Genomic DNA, 6,443 nt, shown 5'->3' on the forward strand with positions numbered 1-6,443 from the left:
GCAGTGCAGAGATATCCTTAAGGCAATAGCCTTTCCTTTTAATGTTAAAGTACTTATAGCATTGATAGGATGTTGCATTGTGGTGGGTCGTTTGTTTCATTCTATTTCCATTATTAATGACATCTTCTATGGTGGGACCGAGGGAGGAAACCTTTCCATCTTTCACGTTGGTGCAACTTTGGTGTTTAAGGGTTATGGTGAATTGTATTTATGTTGTAAATATTATTTGGTAATATTATAATGGTATATTATAATATTAAATTATTATTTGATTTTCAATAATTTATGTAAGTATTTATTAGTTAAAGTTATTAGTTAAACCTATCTTTATTAATATATATATATATATATTATATTTAACGTTATATTTTTGTCTGATAAATATATATATTTAGGTGATATTTAGGATTAGTGTTTTAGTCAATTTATTATGTGTTGGCAAAAAAGTTATAGAGGCAGGTTTTATTATATATATATATATATATATATATATATATATATATATATATATATATATATATATATAACGTTATATTTTTGTCTGATAAATATATATATTTAGGGGATATTTAGGATTAGTGTTTTAGTCAATTTATTATGTGTTGGCAGAAGAAAAGTTATAGGGGCAGGTTTTATTATGTATTGGTCGCATGGGTAGTTGGGTATTTACATTGTTATTTTTTCTTGTTTTGACAATGGAACATTTAATATATTTAATATATGTATATATAAAAAAAGTAAACTAATATAATTGGTAACCAGGAATGTTACCTTTTGATATAAAGTAGGATTCACGTAATTGGATAATTGAATATACTTTAAATTAAAATAAGATACAAGTGAGTCACAAACCAGTGGGTTTGGAAGTGTCTGGTGCTTGGCAGCGCGAGGTTTTCGCTAGACGGTCTGCGTTGGAACTTCACCTAACGGCGCTTAGGCAGCACCAGGCGATAGCGTAGGGTATAATGTGTTGGTTTGTTTATGTGTTTTGAGATTTCGAATTTGTACTAGTAGGTGCTTGATTTTGTCACGAACGGGTAGGTTCGTGACCTGTGCTAGGACACATGATTAATATGAGTGGGGAGGTTCATATTAGTGACACTCTCGTGTGAGAATACGAGCGGGGAGGTTCATATGTTTCGTGCTTATACTTGAGAATTGTTGCGAGCGGAAAGGTTCGTAGGTGGATGGATCACGTGTGTTGGACTACGGGCGGGGAGGTCTATAGAGTTGGACTACGAGTGGGGAGGTCCGTAGAGGTTAGACCATGAGCAGGCAGGTTTGTGGAAGTATGAAATATCTTGGGTCCATGTATGTAATTGTTTTCTATGCATGGGGTAGTAGTTTCATTTGTATAATGAGACGATGATAGAAAACCTTGGGGCAGTAAGGATTTAAGATTAAGCATGAATGAAATAAAGTAATTTGGGTGAATCTTTATATTATTAATTCATATGATTATATTGCTTTGAGATCACCCTTTTTGTTTGTGTTTGGCGATGATCGTGTGACTTGTCACACGTGAGCAGATATTGGAGATGTTGGAGACGTGTAAAGACGGGGAAAGGGCCACTATGGAAATTTTATTATGATTATCTATGATTGTAGTTTTTATTTTAGTCGATTTTGGAACTTGTACAACTACTACGGTTTTTCGTGATTTGAATTTAAGCACATTGGTTAAATTTTAAATTTTCCCGCATTTGGGAATAAGAATTCATGACGAATCGACTTTTATTTCTAAATTATTTATTTTATTAAGTAATTTCCAGCAAGGACGTTACAACTCTTAGCTATAAGGAGTATACAAATCATTTGACGAAATTAAGAGTGGAGAAATTAGAGTAGAAGATGAAATCTTTAATGTTACGTTCATTTGCGGTGAATCAAAAGCGAGTGAAAACACCATCTTGCCTAATTGGAGGAGATTTGAGATGATTAATTGAGCATGGTACGTAGTTCCCAGTGTTGAGCAGCGATACTAGTGATACTATGTAAGATTCCTAAAGAAAGAAGCATAAGATTCCTGACACAAAGTGATCACACACACACTATTTGAATTTCTTTGACTGAAAAAGCCATTAAATATGAAATGAATAAGTTAGAAAGGTTGGTATATGAGGTTGGTAGAGTGTATAAGTTGTGAGTGAGGGAGAAACCAATCTTGGTTTTTAGCTTTGATGGAGACAGTGGTCTTATGGTGGTGCCATTTCAGGTCAGTGATTTCCATTGGTTTTTTTATTGTGTAATATTTGTCTGTGTATGTGTGTGTGGTTGATATAATGAAATTTCAAGTGCATGGAGAAAACCCTAGTGGTGAATAATGGAGTATCATCATGCATGAAGTCGTTGTTTCTGAGTTCTAGAATGGGGCTGAGGTCTGGAATAAGAAAATAACGAAGTGGGATCTGATCCAGTAAGGTGTAGAACAATCCAATAAAGAAGGGATCTAATCCTACCAAAGTTGGAAAGGATCCAGGGCATGGCGTGAGAGAAAGGATCTGATCCTAGCAAAGTTGGAATTAATCGAGGCATGGTGTGAAAGAAGGGATCCGATCCCACATGAGTTGGAACGAATCTACATGCGTTAAATAGACAAGATTTGATCCATTATATGCAAATTTGATCCCAAACTGCACTGGATTTGATCTTTATATATTAGAACTGATTCGGTTTGTGGCTAAACATGGTTGTTTTGTTTCGTTTGCATAAGGTGGTGGAGGATGCCAATGTTGGGGGCTTCAGAAGGTGGTCTTGCACGGGTTAATGGCTTGAGGATGTTCTGGACATGTGGTTGCTTACTTGATTTTGACCTTTACTTGTAGGTGGTGTAGTTGAGTTCGTGTGGTGATGAATAAGTCTAGACTGTGGTTGATGTAGGTGGTGTTGTTGTTGTGAAGTTAGTTGTTGGATCTTGGAATAGGGGTTGTTTTCAATTTCGAGTTTGTGATTTGTGTTTATTGGTGTAGGTATTCCTGCTTTATGTTGCATTTAACCTGTGGTGGTGCTCAACTTGTTAGTTCGTGGATCTGAGTTTCTGGGTTCGTGTAGGTGGTCTAGTTGTGTTCATTCTCTAGTGTCAAGGCGCACAGAGATGTTGGAGGTTAGTTTGTGGTTCGTAGAAGAGGCTTTTTTTGATTTAAAAATTCTAATTTTTGCTGGTTGGTGTAGGTGTTGGACATTTTTGGACTTTGTTTCAAGTCTTCAAGAGTGATTAGAGGAATGTACATTTTCAAATGTGTTATTTGTTTTATTTATGGATAGATGACATTGGTTGTATGTGCATTATTAATAATTTTAGAAATAGTTTTTTTAATTGTAGATGTTATTATTCTCTAAAATATTTTTATTTTACGAATTTGAATTTATTATAAGTCTTTTAAAATATTAAGTTTTTAATGGTTGATAATTAGTTGTATTATGTGTACGTAATAGTATTTATATTTGTTAAAGGTAATGTACATGGAAGAAGAATTAGAACTGCCATATTTGAATGGTGATGATGTAATGGGTGTGGACTTCAATATAGTCACACATTTACACCAGTAATTGCAAATGCGCATAACAATAGTCACATTAACAATGTTATGCATTGTTGCACATGCCTTGAAAATATTGAATATATATTCGAATCATAACAATATTGTTAGGGAATTTGTGCCAGACAAAGACCGTTGCAGAGAGCAACTGGTGTCTTACTTGGTGCATACTAATCGATGTTGTGACATTATTTGCATCGGACCAGAGGCATTTATTAACCTATGTGAGCGACTAAGGGCAAATGGGTTAGTGAAGGATGCAATATGGTTGATAATGGAGGAACAAGTTGCTAAATTTTTTCACATAATTACCCATAATGTGAAGAATAGAAGTGTCGCATTCTTCTTCCATCGTTCAAGGTCAATTGTTAGCAAACATTTCCACAATGTATTGGATCCAATTTTGACCTTTGAGTTTGAATTTTTAATTCAGACATCAAGAAGTGAGTTCATCCAAATTTGGCCAACAATATTTGATATTTCTCATGCTTTAAGGTAAAAGTCAAATTACTTCTATAATTTGAAGAAAAGCATGTATGAAAACCTATTTCTTTAAATTTATCATTTCTATCAAATAGGATTGTCTAGGGGCCATAGATGGAACTCATGTACGAGTAAGAGTCCCAAGATCTGATGCCACAAGGTTCCGAGGGAGGAAGGACTGGCTAACTCAAAATGTCTTTGCTTCGGATGATTACGATATGAAATTCACTTATGTTTTAGCTGGTGGGGAAGGGACAACATCTGATTCAAGAATTTTGAAAAATGCTCTAGTGCGAGATGATTCGTTGATCACACCTGAAGATTAGTGTCTTACTGACCTTTATTTATTGCTTCAGTTGTGACGCATTAATAATTCAAATGTCATAATTGGAGTAGGAAAGTACTATCTGGAGGATGTTGGATTTATGTTGAAAAGAGTAATAATGACTCAGTATAGATGTGTAAGATATCACCTTAAAGAGTTCGCGCGAAGAGGGCCACAAAATCCTCGACAGTTATTTAACCATCTTCATTCCTCACTGAGAAACGTGATTGAAAGAACATTTGATATATAAAGTGGAAGTGAACCTCATTATTGTTTGGAGACAATGATAGACATTGTTTTAGCTTGTTGCATCCCCACAACTATCTACGTGGGGTGGATAATGATGAAGCAATAATTGATGAGGTTGACCGAGAGTTGACGGAAGCACAGTTGAAAATCAATATTGCTCAAGTTCGTGAAGATGATTACAAGATTGGTTGTAACTTTAGGGATGATTTAGTAGAACAAATGTGGTGAGATTATGGAAACTCGTAGATTGATGTACTTAATTGTGTTGTTTGACTATGTCATATTTAATGAAAAAGTATGCCATTTATATAAAATGATTTAATGTAATGTCATGAATTTTTTGGAATTAGGTGAAAACATGAATAAGGGAAAAAGTGTGGCTACAGATTCCTTCGTCGGTCCGCAAGAATTTATGAAATGGATAGAGGAGATGGATGAAACACTTCTGAATGCAATGATAAAAAAAAATTGGGGAACATGGTCGACGACAACTGGACATCCCAAGCATATAGCAATATCGTTCCTAATCATCACCAATTAGGGTTTGTCGGAGTAACGAAAAATTATGTGAAAAATAAAGAAAAGGTGTTGAAGGAGAAATGGCGTGAAGTTCATGATTTGTTCAGTTCACTTAGTGGATTTGCATAGAGTTCATTATCCAAATGATTCAAGGTTGAGGTCGAAGTTTAGGAAGACCTGATCAAGGTAAATAGGAATGAACTTTGTCTTTGTGTAAAATATTAAAGCCAAATTATTTCTACACATGTATTCGAATACCATTTCAGGCAAAGCTAGTTGCGACAAAATGAAGGGTCACTAACATTAGACATTATCATCTAATGGAGGAATAATGGGCAGTCGATAGAGTTACAGGTGGTGGAGTTCAAACAACACGGCAAGCATGTCCCAAGTGCTAGAAATCACGTTTGGAGGTTTATTTGAATTATGAAATGGAATACATACTCGACGCCCCTACTTATGAAGGTTCATATGCACACCCTCCAACTTCACCGCCATATATGGATGAGTGCAGTCCCAACCTAACTCAATTTGTGTCGTCAATCCCATCTAGGGGGAAGTCAACATCACGTGGCTTGAAACACAAAGGTCCCATGGTGGATTTATTATACTCACAGTTTGACAAGCTTGGCACAAAGCTAGACGACTTCATGGATGTAATGGGATTGGATAACTCTTAGTTCGAGAAAATTTTATCCATAGTGGAGCGACAAGTGATTGCCATTGAAAAGTGCAATGATATTCTCAATGAGCAAGTGGGGATGATGCGTCGCAATGAAACATTCCAATACACCAAAAGTGATATATGGCAAATGCTTGTTGGGATGAATATACAAGAACCTAAGCTTATGGAGTAGTGTTATAATTTCTTGTGCACAAACCATGTGGCCACCAAAAGGTTAATGGGAATGCCTAGTAATCTCCAATGGAGTAAGCTACTTAACATGATGATGAGGAGTAATTAGCATATGTGTTTGACACACAGATTGTGTTAGTTTCGACTAAGACATGATGATCATTTAGTACTTCATTTTGGACTATGTTATGTTTTTTTATGTTATCAAGAACTACTTCCATCTGAACTATGTTATGATGAACTACTTCTAGTTTGAAAAATGTTACTGTTTATGTTTTTTATTTATTATGTTGTTGTTTATTATTTTTATTTGAAGTTATTATGTAATAGTGTGATCATCATCACATAGAGGACATAAAAGTCGAAAGGACAAACATTCGGCAACAAACATACATGAACCCTTCTGCACTAAAAAGGCCATAAGTCGAAAGTGTTTTAGATCAACAACGTTTCTTTAGCAATTATCCTCAGA

At 35.1% G+C, this 6,443-nt stretch overlaps 2 pseudogenes; both read left to right on the forward strand.

The window, feature by feature from the left end:
• The first annotated feature begins 2,686 nt into the window (after positions 1–2,686).
• LOC146887525 (uncharacterized) lies at positions 2,687–4,824 on the forward strand (annotated as a pseudogene).
• Positions 4,825–5,073: 249 nt separating this feature from the next.
• LOC146887526 (uncharacterized) lies at positions 5,074–6,080 on the forward strand (annotated as a pseudogene).
• Positions 6,081–6,443: the final 363 nt, after the last annotated feature.

Source organism: Vigna unguiculata, chromosome 3, assembly GCF_037176805.1.
Source record: "Vigna unguiculata cultivar grain cowpea cultivar isolate G323 ecotype 2 chromosome 3, ASM3717680v1, whole genome shotgun sequence".
Classification (NCBI taxonomy): Eukaryota; Viridiplantae; Streptophyta; class Magnoliopsida; order Fabales; family Fabaceae; genus Vigna; species Vigna unguiculata.